Consider the following 23,834-nt stretch of genomic DNA (forward strand, 5'->3'; position numbering starts at 1 on the left):
ACTGCGCACAGTGGGCCAGAAGAACGGTGGGCGGCCACAACTCCAGACGAGTCTTGAGTTTCAGAGTCGCTGAATGTGACTTGAACCGAACGTGTGACACCACCAATGGATTTTCCGAGCGAGGAATCCATTGGTGGGGTCACACGTCCGGTTCGAGCCCTGTTTAGCGACTCTGGAGCTCAAAACGCGTCTGGAGTTGTGGCCGCCCAACGTTCCTCTGGCCCACTGTGCGGTGTGTTTGCGGAGCGCGGAGGTGAGGCGATCCGCGACACCGGAAAGCGGCCGAGGAAGCAAACTAGCAATGCAAAAGACAAACATGCGGACTCGCTGAGTCGCCACCTCGCAGCAACAACGGGCTTTGCTTATTTGCGGAGGGACAGGCCGCGCAAAAAGGAGGTCGGCGGACCGCGGAGTTGGGGCGACTCAGCGAAACGCCGAGGCTGGCCTGGCCCGGCCTGGCCCGGCACGAGCCGCCGTGTTGCAGTCTTGTTTCAAGCAGCTGTGCAAATTGGGGGCGCGGCTCACCAGCCAAGTCATGCCACCTCTCACGGCCGGCCCGGCACGGCAAACAGCGCCGACGCTGCAGACATCAAACTATTTGGCTGCGCGTTCGCGAAAGCGTGTTACATTCGGCTCCTGTGAGTCACTTTTTGTTTGTTTGTTTGTGTGTGTGTGTGTGTGTGCCGTCCGAGGGCCGTTAGTTCGGCCGAATGCTTGAATGGAAAAAAGGGGTGTCCGGAAGTCCAGCCGGGGGCGCTTTATGGCACTTTTCTGTGGGCCGTCGGGTGGGCCGTGGGGTGGGCCGTCGGGTGGGCCGTCGGGTGGGCCGTCGGGTGGGCCGTCGGGTGGGCCGTCGGGTGGGCCGTCGGTTGGGCCGTCCGGTGGGCCGTCCGGTGGGCCGTCGGGTGGGCCGTCGGGTGGGCCGTCGTGTGGGCCGTCGGGAGGGCCGTCGGGAGGGCCTTGGGTTGACGTGGACGCGTTCGGAGGCGTGACCCGCTGGCTGCAGAAAAACAAGGAAACACAGCGACGGCCGGACTGAGGTTGGTTCGGGTTGGCCTCCCCGCCGCGCGGCGCAGCGCAGCGGTCTGATTCCCCACAGCGCACTCCGCCTCCCTCGCACTCGCGGGGCGGTCCCGGAGTCCCGGAGGGGCGCGAGAGAGACAGAGCGACACAGTCGGAGGATCGCGTGCCAGCGCGGCCGGCAATTTCGGAGGAAGAAAAGAATTACTTTTGGCAGGCACGGAGGGCAAGTCCCACATTGAATAAGGGAAAATGGAGCAAAAACGGGGCAAAAAGGCGCAGCGGCGCAGCAAACAACAGCAGCTGTTTCGTCGCGCGAATCGGAACCGAGTGACGGCTTAAGCCGGGCGGTTAATCCCCGCGTCACACTGCGTCGCACTGCGTGGAGAGGCGCTGCATACTTGGAGGAACTAAATCGACATCGTTTCGGACGGACCGACACGCCTGCCTCTGTCTGGCTCGCGGCCAGGCGGAGCACGCGGGGAAGCCCGGTCCAGTGCACTGTTAGAAGACTTCCTGCAATCACCGAGTCGTTCAGCGCCAGACCTTGCACTCACATCACCGGTGCAAAATAATAAAGAAAAAGCTCAAAAAGTAATAAAACATCGGTAGAAAAAAAATTGTACCGTGACGAGAGTCGAACGCGGGTCTGAAGGTTGACTTTTTGACGCTTCAACGACCGCGGCCGCCGCGTAAGTGAAACGAGGTCGGTGTGCCAGATTGCGCCGGAAGCGGACTTTAGCGTGGATTATCCAACGCGGACGTCACGGCCGTTGTTTTGTCGCGGCGCCGCGCTGCAACTCGTCTTCTTTTAGCGAAGATTGCAACCCCCACCCCTCCCCCTGGGCGCGGTCACCCCCGTAGTTATACTCTGCATGCGAATGCCCCTATAAAGAGTGTCTGCTTTTCCAGAGCGGTCGCCGCATCGCCAAGGGGAGGGAGGGAGAGCAAATCCAATGTGTACTCCAAGTCCGCGCGGGCAGTCGGTCGCCCAGTGCTGCTGCGGTCAGCCCAGCGGCCAGCCCGGCGGCCGGCCAGTGGCGGGTGTTTGGGGTTTGGCCGGATGCGCGTTCGCCGAAAACAAAATCAGATTGTGTCCCAAATTGAGCAGTGTGTGTGTGTGTGTGTGTGTGTGTGTGTGTGGAGCCACGCGTCCCCTGATAAACATATAAAGGATTTTATTACTGCTTCCCCGCCCCGCGAGCCCACGCGCCATGTGGTACCCGCATTTCCGCTGCCAGAAACTTTTTTTTTTATTAATACGCGCAATCCGCGTGGAGCATTGTTTGCTCCGTCACTGCGTTCGTAACTTTTTAATTATTATCATTTTTTTAAAGGTTTTCTTTTGCAGTGGATTGGTCGCTTGGAAGCCGGTAGGGAGCGCGGACGGTGCGCGCCCATTCGTCCGACTGCGGTGGCTAGCGGTGGCGGGACGCGGGGGACACCCCAGCCCACTGTTATGTCTGACACCCCTTCATGTATGGCCCGTCCCCTCCCGTTCCCCCTCCCCCTCCCCAGCCGCTTGAACGCACATCGCTACGGCATTCTATCTTGTAGTGGATCGCTATTAGGTTTCCACTCAGTTTCACCGACCGCCTCCGCAGCCAGCCCGGCCGCGCCGCCGTGCCGCGCAGAGCCGCTGCCGTCCGAGGCCGGGCCGCCGGGCCTTCGGGGCTTTGATTCTTACGACAAGGCGTCCCCGCCCTCATCAGCACCGAAAGCCTTTTGTCTCTGCCGCACCTGCGGGCCGGGCCCGGACTCTCGCCGCCTCTCTCGCACTCGTGGTGCGGCCCGTGAGGGTGCGAGAGAGACAAGCGCTGCTCCGGACGCAGGCCGCTGGCTGGGGCCCGCGGCGAGGCGTGGCGGAGCGTGGCGAAGCCTGTGAGTGGCGGCGAGGCACCTGATGACAACTTACGCAGCGACAGGCATTTATCAAGAGCGCTGCTGCCGCGCTGCCGCCGCTCGGTTTGCGGGCTCGTGTGACTACCCCACTACCCCTCGCCCGGCTCCCCCTGCAGCGGCCCTCACGTCGCCAATTATTTAAGGGCTGGAAAACAAGGCCGTCTCTCTCGCACCCCTACGGAGCGCCCCATGAGTGCGACAGAGACGGAGCGACACTGTTGGAAATATTGCGGCGCGATACAGCCGTGTTGTTTGTGTGTGGTGAGCGAGCATAGACTCGAGTACCACACCCGCTCCGCCTTAAATTGTTTATTTTTTTCGAAGAGCAGCAAGTGTTGGCTTCTCTCCGGCAGTGTAGGTGCGCGCACGGCCGGCGCGAATTCCGCGCTAACTGCGCGATGAAATTCGCAAACAAGCATAATAAGATCCGGACGCGGCAACTTTCAAACTTAATTTTAATGGCACGCACGTTTCGGCTTTGAGCCACCGCCCTCACCGCCCTCCCAAACGTTGGACGCCACTTGCTGGCTTTGCATCCGAACAGTGATTAAAACTAGTTTTTACCTATGTACCAAAAGGGCAGTCTTGTTTCGTTTGGTTCTTTCTGCGTTAAAATAATGTTTTTTGGACCAAAACATAAAACTACAAACTGGCTTTGAAAAAAAGAAACTTGTGAGGTTTGAACCAGCGGCCTGTGACGCCTGTTGCACCAACGCTATCCATTACGCTGCCATGGCGCAGCGCTGCCCGCGAAATACCCAAATTGAAACGCGCAGTTGTTATTCCTCGGGGAAGATAGAAAGACAAGGCAGAGAGAAGGGAGAGAGAGAGACAGCGCTCCGGCAGAAGTAACACACGACGGCAGATAGAAAGAGACGGTGTCGAGAGAAATGGAGTCCAAGTTGAGTGGCGCGACGCGTCGCGGTGTTGCGAGTACGCGAGCCAGCTTCTCTGTAATTTCCCGACGCTCAACAGAGATTTATGATCTGCTAGCTGTATTCTTGCCTCAATGTAATGCAAGCTTCCGGTGTGCGGGCCTGTGTGTGTGTGTGTGTGTGTGTGTGTGTGTGTGTGTGTGTTCGCGCAAGAGAGAGACAGGGGCTGTGTTTGGCTCGCGTGTTGTGTGTGGGTGCCCCTGCTTGGCACGCTCGAAATGTATGCAAATGCTGCTTCAGGAACAGCCAGGCAGGCAGGCAAGGCTCGCAGGCAGCGCAGGGCGGAGAGATTTCGGGCCGGTTTGATACTGGCAGCTGAATCTCGGTGCTGGCCGTAGTCCGCGCTCGCGCACGGTGGGCGAGAAGACCGGTGGAGGCGGCCAAAAACTCTGGACGCGTTTTGAGCTCCAGAGTCGATAAATGGGACTCGAACCGAACGTGTCGCCCCACCAGTGGATTGCTCTCCGAACGAGGAATCCATTGGTGCGGTCACACGTTCGGTTCGATTCCCACTCCGCGGCCTGCTGCTCAAGACGCGTCTAGAGTTTCGGCCGCCTCCACCGGTCTTGTGGCCCACTGTGCGGCCTCACGCCCCTCGCACCCCCTGTCGACCTCACCGTTCGGGGCGCTGCTCAATGCCTGGCAGGCCCTGGCAGCCCCGGCCCGGGCCGACCAGCGGACCAGACTAATCGGAGGCGGACTGCTGGATAAAGCCCGGCCGACGTAACCTCGCCCCGGAATGGAAATTCAGGCCTGTTTCAGTTTAATTGCACCTTTTTTTTGCTGGGCCTGGAAACAAAAAAGAACGAATTGGTGGTTAATTTGCGTTGAGCCAGCAGCAGGCCTGTACAAATGTCGCGGAAGCGCTTCAAGTGCCTGCATGGCTCATTCAACTGTCCTTTTTCACTTTTTTGGAGTGTCGCCGCGAGGTAAACACAGCCGCTTACACGCTGCTTACATCATAGCGCCGCCCCGCCGCCCTTGCCCTGCCCTGCCCCGAGCACGGTGGGCCCGGTGGGGTGGGTCTAAGCGTGTTGTAGAAATGACACGCCAACTTTCCCCACACCGCCGCGGCCTAGCGCACTAGCGTCCGGGCCTTCGGGAACCGGGGAACCAGCGCACAGTGGGCCAGAAGACCGGTGGAGGCGGTCCAAACTCTAGACGCGTTTTGAGCTCCAGAGTCGCTAAAAGGGACCCGAACCGAACGTGTGACCTCACCAATCGATTCCTCGTTCGGATAGCAATCCATTGGTGGGGTCACACGTTCAGTTCGAGTCCCATTTAGCGACTCTGGGGCTCAAAACGCGTCCGGGATTTTGGCCGCCTCCACCGGTCTTCTGGCCCACTGTGGGGCGCCACCCTTCCACGGAAAATGCCCGCCACCCGTCTGGGCGCGTACAGTGCACACGTCGGCCCGTCCGGCCTGCCCGGCCGAGTGGCGGTGCCCACAGTGTAACCACAGTGTAGCCACTACACGATGCCTCCCATTCAGCGTACCCCAGGCCGGCCCGTCCCGCCCGTGTCTTTTATTTATGAAGCGCTGCTTGTGCTTTTGTGTCTCGCTTATTCAAAAGATAAGGGATCGTTTTGTGGCGTCCAGCGCCCCTCCGACTCGCCGGCTCCGCGACGGGCCCCACGCACGGCACAGTGGGCCAGAAGGCCGGTGGAGCCGGTCAAAATGCCGGACGCGTTTCGAGCTGCAGAGTCGCTTCATAGGACTCGAACCGAACGTGTGACCCCACCCATGGAACACTCTTTCAAGTTTTCGGTACTTTCTTTTTCATTTTTCGTTGTCGCTAAACCTTGCGGTGGAATCATTGCCGCTGGGTGTGGCTGGGCGTCGGCCGTTAGGGTGTGGTGACCAGACCTATTTTTGTTGGGTAACGGCTCGGAAAATAATGTTCTTTTTCTCATCGCTTCGGACGTTTCCTCGTGACTTTTTTATTTCCAACGCGCCTGGGTGACGACAGACTGCGAACCTGTCGCCGTTTGTATGTCCTGTCTGTTCGACACATGCCGTCCTTTCGGTGACTCCCCCCAGGCTGCTTCTGTCTCTGTCGCTCTCGTGGGGCGCGCCGCGCGGGTGCGAGAGAGACAGACCGAGTGCGCAGAATCACTCCTCTGGCCGCCGCCTTCCCGGCTCCCCCACTCGCGACAGTAGTTGGCACAAACAGTGGAATTTCACAGTGCTGACGTATGCAGCCTGGAGTTGTTTGGGGCCCCTCCCCTCCCCTGCCCCGTGTCCTGTCGCGGCTCGCCTGATGTTCCACTCAGGGATGCTGGGGAGGTCAACAAGTTCAGCAAGACGGCAGGGGTGCGGGGCTGAGTGAGTCTGCCACAATGAAGGCTTTCACTCTCGCCACATGCCTCTCAAAGGAACGCCCCAGCTTGCGATGCAAGCCAGGTGGTCAAGCGCTGGCATGTTCCATCAGACGATCAAAAGTGGCTGACTGTTTTCTCTCTTGTGTTGCAGGTAATGCAGCGGCCCTGTCTCTCCACTCCACAGTGAGGTAGGTGGTCAAAATTCCGGACGCGTTTTGAGCTCCAGATTCGCTGAATGGCACTCGAATCGAGCGTGTGACCCCATCAATGGATTCGTCGTTCGGAGAGCAATCCATTGGTGGGGTCACACGTTCGATTCAAGTTCCACTCAGCGACTCTGGAGCTCAAAACGCGTCCAGAGTTCTTGCCGCCCCACCGGTCTTCTGGCCCACTGTGCGCCACTCGAGTGAGTCTGGAATTACCAAGCGGCCGAGCCTGCATCGCCCTTGTCCTCGCAAAAGGCGTGAAGGGCGCCGGGAGAGCCACTGCACCCAATGAGTTTGTCAGTGCGCGCGGCAAGGCGGCACTTCGGGGCCCGGTGCTGCTCGGCGCTGCCTGGCGCCGCCCGCCTGGCCTCGCCGTCCGTGTGGCTTTCATTTTCCATTCTCTGTGCGAGCCAACTAGCGCGGGGCGGCGGCCCTCCCGCGCGCGCCGCGTCGGGTCCTTCCAGCCTGCCAGCCTGCGGCTAAACTGCCAGACAGCGCTGTAGGCCCCAGGGCTGAAAAATATTGAGCCAGCAGCGTCAAAAATAAGGTTGTGTTGTAGTAGTTGACCTGCCTCTCAGTTGTCCTGAATTTGAAAATGGGAAGAAAAATTATGGAACTCTACATCCTCTCCCCAGTCTTAATGGGGAGGCTATCAGAGCAGATGTCAATCGAGTCGGAAGAATTGTTCCTATCAGCTGTGTTTTCCTGAGAAAAAAAAATTGTACCGTGGTAGGTTTTGAACCGTTGGCCCTATCGACACGACGCTGAAAAGCGGCTGACACCAGGCAAGCGCCTGCGTTGGCTGGGATAGGCCGGCCCGCCGCGCACGGCTGTCTGGCGGGCCGGCTGGTCTGCAGGCGTCAGCAGCGTCAGCGCGAGGAGGAGTGGAGCAGGGCGGAGTGGACGGACGGCTGCAAAGCACTGCAAAGCACTGCAAAGCACTGCAAAGCACTGCAAAGCACTGCAAAGCACTGCAAAGCACTGCAAAGCGGTACCGACGTCTGACGCGCTCTCCGCTTCAGCGGCAGTGCACTCAGCAGGCAGCCTACAGTGCAGCGAGACATCATGCGCACTGTGTGTGTGTGTGTGTGTGTGAGAGAGAGAGAGAGAGAGAGAGAGAGAGAGAGAGAGAGAGAGAGAGAGAGAGAGAGACGAGTGTGACCGCCACCCCGGAGGCGGCCCCGCTATCAGCTTACACTCTCGTGTATCACGCGGAAAAGTAATCCCTTTGCATCTTTGTCTTCCCTAAGGGCCTTTCTTGCTGCCAATGAGAGGGACGCCGGCGACAGGGTTTCGATTTCAGGAGGGCAGCACGCGCTGGAGCTGGACGAGTCGCGCTGTCAGGGTCGGCGTTCTTGGCTTAATCTCAAGAAAAAAATAGGGGAAAAAAGAGAAAAAAAAGTCTGGGTTTGAACCGTGAGTCTCTTATTTAGCGACCGACACGATACTTAGTTTGCCACGGTGAGCATTAGCCAAGGTGCCCGAGGAAAAAAAAACCCTTGAAAATTGGGTTTTGAACCAGGAAATTAAAACCAAGCGTCCGACACGGTGCCCACTGCGCCACGTGCACTCTTTTCGAGGCGCGCGGTTTGTTGAACGCGAATTACTCCCGACCGCAGCAAGCAGCAAGGGCTTTCACGTGTGGGTGGCTCTCAATCTGGCACGAGTATATGTTGCGTTAGTCGGATACATTTCAATTACAAACCTGAGCGCGCTCGCGCCGGGGAGCGCAGTGGGTGGGGCTGGGTTGGCTCGCCTGCTCCGAGGGGCCGTGGGCAGGGCCTGTCCGAACGGCCGCACAGTGGGCCAGAAGTCCGTCGCAGGCGGTCAAAACTCCAGACGCGTTTTGAGCTCCAGAGTCGTTAAACGGGACTCGAACCGAGCGTGTGACCCCACCAATGGATTCCCCGTTCGGAGAGCAATCCATTGGTGGGGTCACACGTCCGGTTCGAGTCATGCTTAGTGACTCAGGAGCTCAAAACGCGTCCGGGATTTTGACCGCGTCCACCGGTCTTCTGGCCCACTGTGGGCCGGGCCTGGCGGCCGGCAGGGTGGGTCCCTGGGCGTTGTATAGCCATTGCCAGAGTTTAGCGCTAAGAAAACAGCCGAAATCACATCACGGTCAGCGGGAGGGGCCGCGCTGGCCAGGCTTGCCGCGCTGGCTGCGTGCGGGGGTGCCAACCGCGCCAACCGCCCGGCCCCGGCCCCACGCATACCCAGCGGCCGGGCAGCGCCGTTCGGACGCGGAGCCCATCAGATTAGTGGCTATACAGGCTGTATCGTGCGGAGGAGGACAGTGGTTGGCAGGCCTGGGCGTTAAGCCGGCCAACGTAAACCGCGGCCCTTAAGGCGGATATTGGCAGCCCCACCGCCTCGGTCATGTCACACGTCATGAAGCGGGCTTGGCTGCCCTGGTTCGGCCTAATTAAAGAACGATCCGCGTCGCCCCGCCCGTTGCTCCCAGCGCCCTTGAGCACCGCGGGCAGCGCGGCGGAACGGCGGGGCTCGCCGTTTACGTGAGGTGCTTTCGGGAGATGGCCGTGCTGGGCCAGACCCACGGGGCCCGCGCCGCGCGGCAGTACAGTGGCAAGGTGTAGCGGTGTCGAACGGGAACACGCCGGAGTAATAGAGAGAGAGAGAGAGAGAGAGAAGGACCACCGTCATTCCCAAAGTCGAACGTAAGCTCCTTTCTGGAACAATGTTGTTGCCTCTGAAAGAGTGTGACGGAAACCGGACAGGCGAAAATGTGGGGCAGTAAACGGTCAGGTACTCTGAGTAGGTGCTCAGTGCGGGGGAAGCAATGAGGAAAACAACCCACGACACTCTTAAATACGTTGGACGGCATCGGTGAGGTTAAGGTTTTTCGTTTTCGACACGGTCACCGAATTGCGAGTCGACTTGCCTGTCCTCCTCCCGCCACGCCGTCTCGAGTTGCCCGGTCGCGCCGTCGCCGCGCGGAGACGTCGCTGCCTCCCGCGGTCGAATTCCGGCCACTACCGCTGTCCGCGGCGCTGACTTTGTGGAACAAACCGACTTGGGACGCACACGCCTCGCCCGGGACCCTTCGGCGCGTCGCCATGGCGTCGCGAAGCGAGATGATCCCCTCGTCGACCTAGATCCCCTTCTTTTACGCGCGCGTCAACATGCTGAAGCACCTGTTTCTGTTTGCTCGGCTCCCCCGCCCCCTCCGTGAAACAAAGGTGGAGCCGGCTGAGCGTGTTTGATTGACGAGGTGTTGATTAGAGCCTGCCACGTATCTACACTGTCGGCGAGAGGCGAGGACGGGGAGCGCGGGGCGCCAGCGGTAATGCGCCAAGCACTTCAAAAGTAGTTCTTCAAAAACTTTTTGAAAAATATTTCAAAAATACAAATTTTTATATATGTATGGATGAGAATGTTTTCGAAACCTTGTTCATTCCATATACAATCAGTTTTTTGTTCCTTTTTTGAGTAAAAAGCTTAGCCCTGTTTGAGGTTGTCACCCTTAAGGCTGGGGGTAGGTTACCGTAGGTTATGGCCCAGCCGGCAGCAGTGCACCGCGCGCAGCGACCGCCTGATAGCGCATGGAAGTGGTACCAATAACTGCCACCAAGATTTGATCCGGCGTTTTGTCTTCCAGTGATAAGGCACTGCGCAGGTCAGCCAATGGCCGGTCCAGTCCATTGGAGGAGCGGAGCCAAGCCATCAGATGAGTTTGTGTGTCTGTTTTGCATACGCCATTCGCATGCACAACATGCTCTCTGTTCAGTTAGCCATTTGTCATCGACTTGCGGCCACGCGGCACGGAATGCAGCGCCATATTGCATCGAAATTCGGTCATGTGTATCTCGGAAATGAATGAATGAATGCACGGTGGAATTGGAGCGAGGCGAGGCCGCCGCGCTTGAACGGGATGGCTGCACAGCCAAGCTCGGTGCGGGTTAAGGTAGGTACACGAAGCACCCGACTCGCACTTTAATTTGTAGAGTACTCACAGTTAACGGCATGGGGTTCTCACCCTTGAAGGTGCAACGCAATCGACTGAACGCCCAGACTCCTCCTCTTCTCTCTCTCTCTCTCTCTCTCTCTCTCTCTCTCCTGCCCTCTATCCTTTCGCCTTGATACAGGTGTTGGCAAAAGCGACACGGGGTAAATACGCACACTGCCGCTCGGGCGCGCTTCAGCTGAGCGTGTATCTCAGCCTCCCCATCTGACTTTCCCTCGAAGCATCGCATCCCAAGGCCTACCCTGCGAACAGGTTCCTCGTCACTCGATGACTATTTCAAGGCCACATTTCCTTTCAAGAATATCGTCAAACCAGTAGATGACTTTGTGGATAGGAAGCTGCAATTAGTGTTGCAATTGACATAATTTTGAAGTGACGTAAATGTCATTCACTATTTTACTTTGTCAAGAAATTACAGCTACGTTTTACAGTGCACACCGTTGAAATGTGCGTCCGAGTCACCTGTTGTACCGTTTGCCTTGCCACGCCACTTGTAAACGGCCTTACTTACAGCAGGCTGGCTGCCTTCTCATTCGAGAGCACATCACAATCGGGAGTGCTCGTTCATGCTGAGCCTCGCCATCCGTTGGGGTCTTGTGAGATTGTATTAATTTGAATCGCACCAGGCACAGACAGACAGTGTACGCAAAAAAAAACATCCGGCTTCGACATAGCATGATGCAATTGCCTGCGGCTAGCTTGTATCGGCTACTCGGCGAACTTGGACTCCAACCGCACTCGCTGTCGGGATCGCCGGGGAACTGATTGAGACGCCCGGTTGGTCTTTCCGATACGAGAGCCACGGTTCGGTCGGCATGTCTGCGGTGAGCCCAGCACTGGATGCAGAGACGTGCTTCAACTATCGGCGCAACAATGTGCAGACCCTTGCTACTTGAACTTGCCCTGGCGGTGAGGCGGCAGCCCACCTCAAGGAACTCATTGAGCAACTCATGGAATCTGGCTGTGCCTCGGTGGGCCAGAAGACCGGTGGAGGCGGTCAAAATCCCAGACGCATTTTGAGCTCCAGAGTCGCTGGATGGTACTCGAACGTGTGACCCCACCGATAGATTGCTCTCCGAACGAGGGATCCATTGGTGAGGTCACCCGGTCAGTTTGAGTCCTGTTTAGGGACTCTGGAACTCAAAGAACATCTAGAGTTGTGCCTGCCTCCTCGGGTCTTCTGGCACTCTGTGTGCTGCAGTAAGGTAGCTCTGTTACTTGGAAAGGCGCCGCCTTTTTTCGCGAAGTAGTCACCTAATTGTCCAGTTTGTTAAGCCGGAGACTCAAACACCGCAGCATGCAGCTATGTGATGCACGAATTAGGCGGGACTTCAAAGGCGGGATACACGTGGGTTTGGGGCGGTAATCAGCTTTGGCTGTTGCTCGCTGACTGCGTTCCATCGTCCATTTCCTCTTTGAAAGGCCGGCCCGATTGTCCCGGCCTTTTCCGAGGACGTTCCGAGGACGTTGTCAGGTGGCGCCGGAGTGCACGGCCGGCACGGCCACTCCTCCTTTTGGCTCGCTTTGTGCCCCGCCTCGCCCCGTCTTGCCCCGCCTCACCCCGCCTCGCCTCACCCCGCCTCGCCCCGCCCGGTGGGGCTCGGTGCGGGGCACGCACACTTGATTTAATTAAGCCCTACTCGCTGGGAGGCTGGCAGGCTGGAAAGGGTGGGGGCGGATCGTATGTGCAGTATCGGAACGCCGAATCGAACTAGAGAGCTAAGCCAACCCACTGTCTCCCTCTCGCTCTCGGAGGAGATGCTCTTCACGTCTCGGCACTGCTCCGTCTATTTCTCTGCGCGCCGCGCGCCCCACTGCTGCCGCTTGTTGTTTTTAGCACTCTGTGATCGTGATACACTCCGGTCCACTGTGGGCCAGCAGACCGAGGCGGTCCAAATCCCGGACGCGTTTTGAGCTCCAGAGTCGCTAAATCGGACTCTGGCCCACTGTGCCCTGCGGATAACAGGCAGGCCTTTTGAAGTTGCTGATCCCTCGAACTGGCTCATCATTTCTGCCATTTCCGCCCAGACTTTTGGATAAATACCTCTTGACCAGCCCTAATGAAAAATGAAACAACTACTCATCAGCAATGCATTTTGACAGCGCTAGTTTTTCCGCGAGGGATTTTAAGCGAGCGCGGCTGGCTGCGCTCGGCCCTGATGATGCTGGTGGATTTGGCAGGCTGCTGCGCCACGCCAGATGCACGCAGATGCGCCGGCAGACTGTTGCCATGTTTGCGCTCCCTGCTTCCGCCTAGAGTGCACCCCTTCAGCTCTTACGCCCCCACCGCCCCTACCCCACGGCCCCATGGGCACCATAGCAGCCTGCTCGGTGAAATCAGCCGACTACCTGGTCCGCCGCATCAACCACTAGTCATGGACCGCCGACTCGGACAAGGGTGGATCCAGAAGGGGGTGGCTCTGAAGGGCTTTGCGCGGGCAAAGTGCGACTTTTTGCCAACCTGTCAGGTTCACAGTGGGCCAGAAGACCGGCGGAGGCGACCAAAACTCAAAACGCGGTTTGAGCTCCAGAGTCGCTAAACAGGACTCGAATCGAACGTGTGACCCCACCAATGGATTCCTCGTTCGGAGAGCAATCCATTGGTGGGGTTAAAAACTCGGTTCGGTCCGGGATTTTGGCCGCCTCCACCGGTCTTCTGGCCCACTGTGCACTCAATGCTGTAGCATCATCCCCTCGGACTGGCCGGCCCGTCAGCCTACTGCCAGTGGGGTGCATCCATCATGCGCCGCAAGGAGGCTGGCCGACCGGGCCGGCAATTGTTGCGACTGGCGCGCAAATTGCAGCAGATCAGTTTGGCGCGGCCGAGTCTGCGGCGGACAGCCCCCGGGACAGTGCACCGCCCGCACCGCCCATCAGTCCATGCTGATGGACACGGCCTACGTCGTGCTCTCTCTCTCTCTCTCTCTCTCTCTCTCTCTCTCTCTCTCTCTCTCTCTCGTACTCACGGGGTGCGGCCCGTAGGGTGCGAGAGAGATGGAAAGTCTGCTGCCGAGGATTGAACCGGACCGCCCTTCTTAAAACACGATTGGAGGAGGAAGAAGGGATGTTTGAAAAGCCGGCGATCGCCGCAAAAATCACTCTCTCTCTCTCACTCTCTCTCTCTCTCTCTCTCTCTCTCTCTCTCCCCCCCCTCTCCCTCCCACGCGGAGTGCGACAGAGACGGAACGACTCCGGAGGGCTTTTGTCACGGCCGGCTCGGCAGACGCTCCCCGTCCTCACTTGTCGGCCAAAGGTGGCCTCGGCGGATGAATCCGGAGAAAAAGGGGGACCGGTTTGAAAGGCGGACTCTGTGTGGAAATTGGGATCGGGCGACGTCTTGTCTTTATGCCCGCCCGGCGTGGCATCGCCACGGCATCGCCAAGGTCAGGGGAAGGGGAGGGGGTGGCAGTCGCACGTGGAAGTAAAAAGTAAAGTGCCAACGCGTCATAAACGCGCCCACGCGTCTTCAACGAGGTGGCTCGCCGCCGGCCCGAGTGTGCCTTGAAAAGTACACACTGTCAAAAAAAGATTGCGAATCAACTGAACGTCAGTTAAGTCGTCAGTCAAAAAGAACAGTTTTTACTGGTTTTTCAAAAAAGTTTTCGTTTTCTGTTCAAGAAAAACTGTTCTAAATCTTTGTTTTTTTCTTTAGCTTAAGGTTCAGCAGCAGCTCTCACCGAGTATCCCTTGATACAGCGGTCCCCTACTTGCATTCGAGTCTTCCCCCACCCTCTCACCCAATCCGCCTTTGTAGCCCCCCCCCCCCTTTTCCCAGGCCGCGTGGCTGGCCGGTCGTGGAGGGGGGGGGGCTCTGGATTTGAATACAAATGCAAGGTATGGAATAATTCATTAACGGGGTCATCATCGCCAAATTAGAAGGCGTAAAGATGGGTCATTAGATGGCGGCGTTGCGATGCTCGTAGTCGGGACGGCCCGTCGTCTCCCCCTTGAAGAGTCACCTCAGCGGGACGGGCGTTGTTGGAACGGGCCGCGGTGCGCGGCTGGAGCTGAAAGTGCAGCCTGCAAAAGGGCTCGCCGCAAAAGGGACATTGGAAAATCGGCCTGTTTCCCCCTGTAAGCACTCAGCAGGTCTGCCTCGCTGTTCCCCTGTCCGCGCTGCACGGTTGCACGGGGTTGCACGGCCCGGCGTGACCTGGTGGCAGAGCCGCGGCAGGCCCGACCACTTTGATGGCGCCAATGATAAATGGAACGCTTTGGCCGGGGCAGCCAGACACGGCCCGCTGTGCCGCGACCCTATTTTCACGTTTTTCAGCCTCGCGAGCGCGCTTTCTGTTTCACTGGGGAATGACCATTATGGATTCATGACCACTAAGATTTCTCCAGTCGATTTGCATAAATTGATATTCCGAACTACTGTTTTCCCTGCTCGGTCTTCGCACCCGGGCAAAGTCGACATGGAAACAAATCAAGACCTCAACAAGCACGCGCGCACACACACACAGAGGCGTGACGCAACGCACGCACCTCCGGCCACATCGAAGGTTCCGCAGGTTCCCTGGAGGGCAGGCAGTAATTTGACAGCAGTTTGTATTTGGCCCCGCGTGCCGTGCCGTGCCGGGCCGTGCCGGGTGCCGGCCGGCCGTGCCGGGGCGTGCCGCCGTGCCGGGCCGTGCCGGCCGTCCGGGCCGTGCCAGGCCGGCCGCCGTGCCGGCCGGCCGCCGTGCCGTGCCGGGCCGCCCTGGGGGGCGGGTGGGGTGCCGGGGGGAAGACGGGGGAGGCCAGGCACCACGTTCTCCGCCGCCGCGTCCGGTCTGCTAACTTCAACCATTTTCTCCCCGCTCCCTCTCTTTTTCATCTCCGCTCTCTCTCTCTCTCTCCTCTCTCTCTCTCTCTCCTTTTCTCTCTCCTCTCTCTCTCTCTCCAGTGGGAGAATCAATCTCTGGCTCACGCCGCTGGCTGCTCTCTCCTCCGAGGACGGTGAAGCGACGACCCGGCGCTGCTTAGCGCCCCACAGTGGGCAGCCCAGTGACGCGCTGTTCGAAACCGCACTCCTGACGCTGCGCACATTTGTCCGCACTAAGTTTATTTTCTCCCTCTCTTTTTTTTTCGCCACTCGCCACCCGATCTCCCGTCTCTTCCGCTCTTTACTTTAAAACAACGGCCTTGACGACGCCTCAGCGCCGCAGCAACACCCTGCTCATCGTCTTAATGTGAGAAGCTCCGTGCCGTGTCCATTTCACCCCTTACCTCCCTCCCGCCGTTTCCTCCGGTTTTTATTTCGTTTTCTCCCTCCCTCTCTCTCTCTCTCTCTCTCTCTCTCTCTCTCTCTCTCCTCTCTCTCTCTCGATCTCTCTCCCTCTCACTCTCTAGCTCTCTCGTCGGCCCACGCCCGACGTGTACTCTGCCGCCGCGCTCTGCCCCAGCGTGTCTGCCGTGCGTGTTCATCCGTCTCTCTCGCACACTTGTTTGCGTTCGGCAGTGGGCTTACTCCGAGTGGGAGATCTTTCTCTCTCTCGCACTCTATTGGCGCCAGGCACAGGTGCGAGAGAGCCAGACCCACTCGGAATGAGCCTGCCGGGCGAGGTGCGGGGGCGTTCTGCCGTTCGGACCTTCGGACCGTTGGCCCTCTTGGCCCCGAGTAGACTCTCTCTCTCTCTCTCTCTCTCTCTCTCTCTCTCTCTCTCTCTCTCTCTCTCTCTCTCTCTCTCTCTCTCTCTCTCTCCTCTCTCTCCTCTCTCTCTCTCGCACCTTCCCACGGGGGCGAGGGAGACAGAGCGAGCCCGCCCGGCATCAGGAATTGGCTTGTTGACTTTCGAGTTTGGAATGTACAAATCGATGGCTGGGCAGCCGGGCGCTGCGATCCACGATCCCGGAGAGGACTTCCAGTTCGCCGTATCGGCATCAAAGTTGCCCATCGTACGCGTTCAGTTCCCAGATTGCTGAACGAAGGACGAAAACAGGACGGCAGGGGCTTTCCTGGTCCGGACGAAAGGTATTTCCCCCCTAATTTGCGAGGGAAACCGTGCTTTCGACCGCAATGAGGCTATATCGTTGTGTTCGCACCTTTTGCGACTAGGGGCACAAAAACAGTTTTTGCGTTTCCGCCTTGATTTTGTCGCGTTTTGTGCTTCGCGCTTCGCTCATTTGTTTCCCTCCCCCAGCCTCACGCTTCCCATTGTTTGCGCGGTCGCCGCAATGTGCAGGCGGCATGCGAGCTGCCACCCACCCCACAGTGGGCCAGAAGACCGGTGGAGGTGGCCAACACTCCAGACGCGGTTTGATCCACAGAGTCGCTAAACAGGACTAAAACCGAACGTGTGAACCAACCAATGGATTCCTCATCCATTGGTGGGGTCACAAGCTGCATCTAGCGACTTTAGAGCTCAAAACGCGTCCGGGATTTTGACCAACTCTTTCTTTCTTTCTTTCTTTCTTTCTTTCTTTCTTTCTTTCTTTCTTTCTTTCTTTCTTTCTTTCTTTCTTTCTTTCTTTCTTTCTTTCTTTCTTTGTTATTCGAGGGGTGCGTCACTTCGTCCAGTCAGTGTACCCTGACTCCAGTCACTGCCTTGTCTCAGTTTAGTCACTTCAAAAGCCGGCACAAACGCGTAAATTTGCCATTTTTTGTAACGCATTTCGTAAGATTTACATTCCAATCAAAGTGTAAATTCAGTCCTTTCAGTGTACACCTATTTTCCTTGTGAGGTGCCCGTCGGTCTGAGTTGACACCCTATTTTCGTCTTACCCTCCTTTTCCTCCTTGCCCTTGGTGCCGCCGCGATCCAAACGTCGCCTTCGTCGATTTCCTTGTACAGAACACCGTCCCTCCCCCACCCCTCCGCCGTAATCCCCCCACCCCGCCCCCTCCCGCGTCCCCACCGGGCTTTCCCAAACAATTTAAACACCGCTAAATTCTCCCTCCCCCCTGTTATGCGCGCACGTCGCGTCGCTAAGTTGTGTGAATATTTAACGGAATCAAGATTTATTTGTAAACCGCGGCGGGCAGAGGCCGTGTGGGCAATCTGCCAAGCGTTTGTGGCGGCGTGGTGGCGGGCTCAGCCTCGGCACCGCCTTCCTTGCGGCGCGAGTCAGGTTCGGCCTGGCGGCGCCACGTGGAGTATACAGTGCTGCAGCCGCTTAACGGCCCAATTTCGCGCGTTTGCGTCGGACGACACCGCACAGTGGGTCAGAAGACTGGTGGGAGCGGCCAAAGACGCGTCTTGAGCTCCAGAGTTGCTAAACGGGACTCGAACCGAGCGTGTGACCCCACCAATGGATTGCTCTGCGAAGGACGAATCCATTAATGGGACCACATGTTTGGTTTGGGGCCCATTGAGCGACTCTGGGGCTCAAAACGCGTCTAGAATCTGTCGATCCGTTTCTTTTCAGTCTTTTATCATTTATTGATAGTGTTCAAGTCCTGTCCAACCGATTAATCTCGACCTAGCAAAATCCCCAACACTTCTGAAAACGAAAAAATAAAAATAAAATGGAGGACGTGACAGTTGTTCCGGACCGGTGGCTCTCTTTCCCGTGTATCGATTATGGCTTTGGACACCTGAGTTGTCAGATTGGCCGGGCCGGCGAGGGCCGGCCTGACGCGGCGGTGGTGCTGCCCCGCTGGCCTTGGCACATCACCTGAATTTAACATGAGTGATTATCTCCCCATCTACAACAACGGCGCCTCGTTCCCGGCCGACCCGGCGCGCGATAGTCGGACCGCGAATGGCCGAGAGGTTAACGACGGCAAAACGGCCGCCGGCGCGCCTTTTGCACCCCGGCATCAAGAGTTAAGCATCTCCGCGTGGACTGAGCACGACAGAAAAAAAAACGTCTTCGCTCTTTGCATTGATAGACGATAATTGAAATTATTTCATGCTCTGTCGAAACGACGCGGCTGAAAAGGTTCTTGGTTTGCCCAGGAACCCACTGGAAGGCGCTTGTGTCTTAACTATGGGCTACCTGGGAAAAGCAGGAACTAGTTTTGCCGTGGACTGTAACTTTCAGCCCTAAGAGAACTTTCACTGGTACAATAACTACAAAGAGCATCAATTAATTTTTGTTGAATTCGAATTAGTTTGTCTGGCAGTGTAAGTGGATAATTTTTTTGGCCGCAAATACGTCCCGAGGTGTGAAATGGCACAGTGATTGGCCTTGTCATCACCTCGCAACAGCCGCCCTTCCGTGCCGCCTCCGGGTGGTTTCGGTTCAAGTTGCTGCCCCGTGGGCCCCGTCGTGGGCCCCGCGCCGGCCCGTGCCGATCCTCGGCTACGCCATGGCCACGCCCCCCAGGGGGGCCTCTCTTCTCCCGGTTGCCCGGATGGAAATTGGTCCCGCCGGCTTTGCTTTATCTGGTGATCTGTTGACGTCCGAGATTTACCGCCGGTTTGACGCGCTATTTACTCGCCCCGAATCCCGGTAGGCAGGCCGCCCGAAAAAAGTTTGGGACCCGTGTGCTTTCCGCGCACCCGCCGTGACGGATGGTCATTCGGCTCATCTTGGAGCTCAGCCCCGAGCCGCGCAACGGAGTGGCGATTTTCACTCGGAAAACAATGATGGCCGTTTAGCAGCAACAGGGCAGCAGTTCGTGTCCTGTTGCACTGAGCTTAAGCTATGATGACAGTCTTACAAGAACCTTGCCACGAAGCCTATGGTACAGATATAGGCGATTGGGGAAACCAGGAACCATTATTACCGTATGATGCTCTCCGTATTTCTTTTTTCATTACCTTCGTCACGTATGGCCTAAACATTGCATGCCAACACACACACACACACACACACACACCACACACACACACAAATATACATACACACATTCATACATACATACATACATACATACATACGTCCATACCAAAAACATGCTCCTATTTCTGCTTCTAGGAATGCCGATGTTGCTGGAACTCCACGCCGCTGCCTGTTCCAAGTCCATCGTGTGTTAATCCTCCGCGTGCGGAAATCGCTGCGCTTTACTTCGCTTCGGCTGGTGATGCAGATATAAATGTGGCCTGCGCCATTACAGTGCGGACGCTCTGTGCAATTAAACGAGTATTACGGCCGAACTGTATGGAGCCACACACACATACACGTGGGGCGGATGTTTATAACATCGGGCGTGCGTTTCGAAAAGTCCCCCCGCGTGGTGGTGGTGGTGGTTGCGGTCTCATCCGGTCGCAGCGAAAACGCTTTGCACAGTTCATGTATAAATAATTGCCAGCGAGTGGACTTGATATGGGGCCGCTCGTGTGGTTACGTGTGGCGGCGCGCAGTGCGGGCGCATCGGGTCGTTGTCGCGACACTGTGACATCGACCAGCCCACCGACAATCCCTTGGACCCGCCGGGCGACGGGGGCCGCTAGGGGGTCGCGTCAAACCGTACCGGCAGTACAGCTTTCGAACGTTAGAACCTCACTCCAAAAAAAGTGGTCCGCTTAAAATAAAACTGATCCCAGAGGTTGTTTGGAGGTAGGTTGGAATTATTTTGAATATGGTCTCAGTGACACAAGACACCACGCTCAAAGCACTTCAAAAATTATGTTACAGATTTGTTTTATTTGTTTGGGAAGGTTGGTCGCAGGGGCGGAGTTTTTTGGCGGCCTCCGAGGGTGACGCCGGGGTATTCCTGGGGCGTGGCGACGCGTCGCGGGGGTGGATGCGTTAAAGGGAGGGGGCGGAACCGCTAAAGGTGTCCCGGGGAGAGGGGTGGAGGAGGGAGAGAGGGGGTGAAAGGGCAGGAACCCCGCCTGGTTAATAATTGCCCTGGCCGGGCGGGGCGTCACCGGCAAAGCCAACAAGGAGCCCCCGCCGTTTGTCAGAATCGACGTTGCTCGATGGCGCGTGTGTTTACAGTCCGGAATTTGAGATGACCTTCAGTGGAGGAAAAAAGAAAGATTTCATGTTGTGTATTTGGCCGAAGAAAAAACCTTACTCCGAATTTTCTGCCCTGCTGTGACCTTTACCCCGTAGCGGTGACGCTCTTAGCAGCGCAGACGGCGCGGACTCCGTACCCGCGTGAAGTAACCGGGTGGTTTTTCATGAAAACGCGCTGGTGAAACCGGATCCCCGCATCGCCACGGCGCCGCGGACGAAAAAAGAGGCTGCCGTTGCAGCGGCCGCTAATCAGGCTAATCATACAGACATTCCGGGGAAGGAGAGAAGACTCGAAGAGCGCCAGTAATTTATTTGGTCAGCGAAACTTTGCCAAAGGACAGCCATAAAACATAATGGCATCAAAAGGCGGCTGGGCCGCGATGTGCGCGGTTCGGAGGACGCCGGTCCCTGGTTCGCGCCCCGCCGAGGCCGAAATCACGTTCCCCTTTGTTCTTTTGTTTTATTATTTCAGAGGCTTGCCGGGCAGTCCGGCTTGAGGGCGACTAGGCTTTTTCGTCTTTGCGCTCGGAGGATGGGACGTCGAGGGTGAGGCTCGACGAGTGTCAACCTTGCGGGGAGATGGGGGGGGGGATTTGAAGACGGAACAGGCGTGGCTTGGGAAGGTCAAGAACTCTGTCGAACTCTCCGAAAACGAGGAACGAGATGTACTTTCATTAATCTATTGCGGAACGCTATCTGGCCAACGAGATGCTGCTGCGCAAATAGAGTGGGCGAATGACTGCAAACGGCAGAGACGGCCAGACGGCTTAAACAGTGTGGCTGCACGCAGAAATATTGGCCAATGGCGGCGCTCTTTTGAAGTGGTGGCCCGGCCGGGCTCTCCTTTGTGGCGTCATCACTTTGTCTTCCCCCTGGAAACAATTGGTTTTGGTCATCGGTAATTGCATTCGCAGTGTCGATGCAGCTAATGAGGCGACCCTGGAAGAAAGCAGTTAAATTTGAACAGTTTCTATCTTAATGAAAATTCGTGAATGGGGTTGTTTTGTCGAAAACGATGAAAACTACAGCACTCGCAGTTACGAAGCACGACCATATTGGAGACGGAGGACTTGACCATGCGCCCGAAGGACCATCCAAGGGCACAGCCTTCTACATTCTGCGTCCCATCGCCGATGTGAATAAACCAGAAGGACAGACAAAATGCTGAAAGGCTTTTTTCTTCTCTCTCGCATTTTGCTGGAGGAGTACCGCAGTGTCTTTTTTTGTCCGTGAGGGCATCTATTTCCACACTTTGCTGTGTCTGAAGGTGACGCTAAATCGTAGAAGCTTCTTGCCCCCTCCAAAAAAAAAACACATCGGCGCTAGCAACATGCAGACCTTGAGGCTTAGTGAACAAATTAAAAGAAAATAAACAAATACGATGGGTATAAACAAAGGCAAAACAGTGGCCACTGACCGACAGTCTAATTTGCGCGAGTCTGGCTGCAGACGCTGCAGACGCCCCGGCACTGCGGAATGGAAAGACAGAAGTAGGGACGGGTTGTGCATTTGGTGTGAAAGGAGCCGGCCCGAAAAAGCAGGGCCAGCTCGCTGTAAGTCTTTTGTTCTTGACGTGGCTGGCTGCATCTGAACCAGTTGGCTGCGGAGGACGCTCTGCGGGGCCGTGTAAGGGAGAAGTGACACGCCGGAAAAGGGTGGGAAATTTCCCGCCGCATTTCCATGACGCCTGCCACTTTTTCCGCCTGTTTTCCGAGGAAGGAAGTAAAGAGTGCCTCGTGCAATATTCACGGACACCTTGTCCGTTCGCAAGTGGCGCGCTGTTGTTGCTTTTGGCTGTCGTCCCCGAGATTGGCCGATAAGTCCTAATGACCAGAGTGCCCGGCCGGTCGCCACAGGGTCGTTCTGTCCCTCTCGCACCTACCAGAACCCCCCACGAGAGCGCGAAGGACGGAGAGACGCCGCTCGGAACCGGCCACCCCTCTCCCTTGTTGGCTAACTCGAAAACAGTCCTAATGCTCTTTGTCCAGCGCGCTCCGGAAGCGACCCTCCTTGCTTCGATCGCCGCAAGCATTCCGGCGGTGACTTGGCTCTATCAGTGATGAGTGAGTGACTCGTGTGTGTGTGTGTGTGTGTGTGTGTGTGTGTGTGTGTGTGTGTGTGTGTGTGTCCAGCCTGGCTATTGCAGCGGACTCCTAATGGAATCGCTTCCAGTCCCAGCACAAGAATCAGAATAACGGGGCAGCTTCTTGTCAATCAAACAATTCATGTTACTACCAGTGATAGACTGCACAGGATTGAATCAAGTTTTTGGCCCAAAAGTTTTCTTGGAGTACATGCCACTGCTGCTCGACGCCATGTATCTTGACCATCCACTTCCTATTTTAAAGAGAGCGCTTCGTGGGAAAGGACGGCTGGCGGAGCCCTCCGCAATTTTATTTCCTTCTTGTTTGCATTTCGGCCTAATAAGCTGTTGCGATTCAAGTGACTCTCTCGAGGGGACAGACCGACGTCTTCCCCGCGCGCCGGCCGCAGTCGAGGTCACTCGCTTTACTTACTGGCTGTAATGATGAAAAGGAGAAACAAAAAAAAGGGGAGGCAGCCTCTCAATTTGAGACGCAGGCAGAAAACAAGAGGGCCAAGTTTAAGGAGAGGGGGGCCACTGCTGGGGATTAGTGAAATGTTTGCAGTTCTTATTGCTGGCTCTTAGCTGTTTACTGCTCATACTGTCTGCTCGCAGAATCAACTCTGGCCGCAGAGTCTCGAAACACAAACATTACCACGCCAGTGCAATTGTTTGCACCACGCTGGCAGAGCTGTCATAGCAGCCCCGGGGCGGCGGCTGTGACTGCGGCCAACCGGAACCAAGGAGAAGTCTTGCATTTGGGGTTTCTTTCATTTTGGCAGTTTTCTCCAATATCTTTCACCATTCACCGCACGGTATAGTGATTTTGCCAACGCTCTTTTCTTTTCAAAAAAGACAACAACCCGTTTATGCATTAATGAAAGCTGATCCGTTCGGAGGGCGGTTTTATGACTCCCCAGTCTCGGCAGACACAATGATTGCGCTCCGCCCGGTGGCGCTTTTGTATGCAAGCCAGGTGTGCCTCTTTTTTGCGCACACGGGCCAAGAATGAGCAAAGCGGATGAGGTTTTGTGTACGTTAGTCCCCTCATCCCTCTTTAGCTCCCTGCATTCTGGCCCCGTCTCCCGGCCTTGTCTGTCCAAAGCTATTCTCCCCGCTCAAACATTTCGACGTGATAACAGTTTCGTTGCGCTAACGCCTCGCAACAGCCACTCAAGGCCCGCTTGTCCGAAGGGGTTTTCATGAAGTGCTCCATGAGGATGGGAACAAAGTGGACTCTGCAGTCTCCTCTGCTGCTTTTGGTCAGGAAAAACCGTGACGAAAACCCACCACCGCGACCCCAACAATCAAACATCTCAAATATTTCTGTTACTCACTCCACAAATGATGCAACGTTGACTTTAGGGCTTTCCATGGGCTGAAGGAACTGCGCCTGTAACCTTTAATAAGGCTCACCTTGAACCACAGAGGACAAAGTGGGAAAGGGGCCTGGAGGGCACTGCTAAATTATTCCACGCAGCCGACTGCAGGCGTTGCCGTCGACGCTCTGCTGCTCCGACCGCGCTCTCAATGAGCATTCCAACGCGGCGT

At 56.8% G+C, this 23,834-nt stretch overlaps 1 protein-coding gene across 5 annotated transcripts in view; it reads left to right on the forward strand.

The window, feature by feature from the left end:
- Positions 1–23,834, forward strand: part of LOC117652142 — a 161,952-nt gene that overhangs the window by 91,259 nt on the left and 46,859 nt on the right. Inside the window, exons 1-2 of one of the 5 annotated variants that reach the window (XM_034396856.1) lie at positions 587–638; positions 6,331–6,367. The exons of the other annotated variants lie outside the window; for them this stretch is intronic. The gene's annotated coding sequence lies outside the window, so the exon portion shown is untranslated. Of the gene's footprint in view, positions 1–586; positions 639–6,330; positions 6,368–23,834 lie in introns of those variants that run through there. 5 annotated transcript variants of the gene reach the window in all.

This window comes from Thrips palmi, unplaced genomic scaffold (genome assembly GCF_012932325.1).
Source record: "Thrips palmi isolate BJ-2018 unplaced genomic scaffold, TpBJ-2018v1 HiC_scaffold_10, whole genome shotgun sequence".
Lineage (NCBI taxonomy): Eukaryota > Metazoa > Arthropoda > Insecta > Thysanoptera > Thripidae > Thrips > Thrips palmi.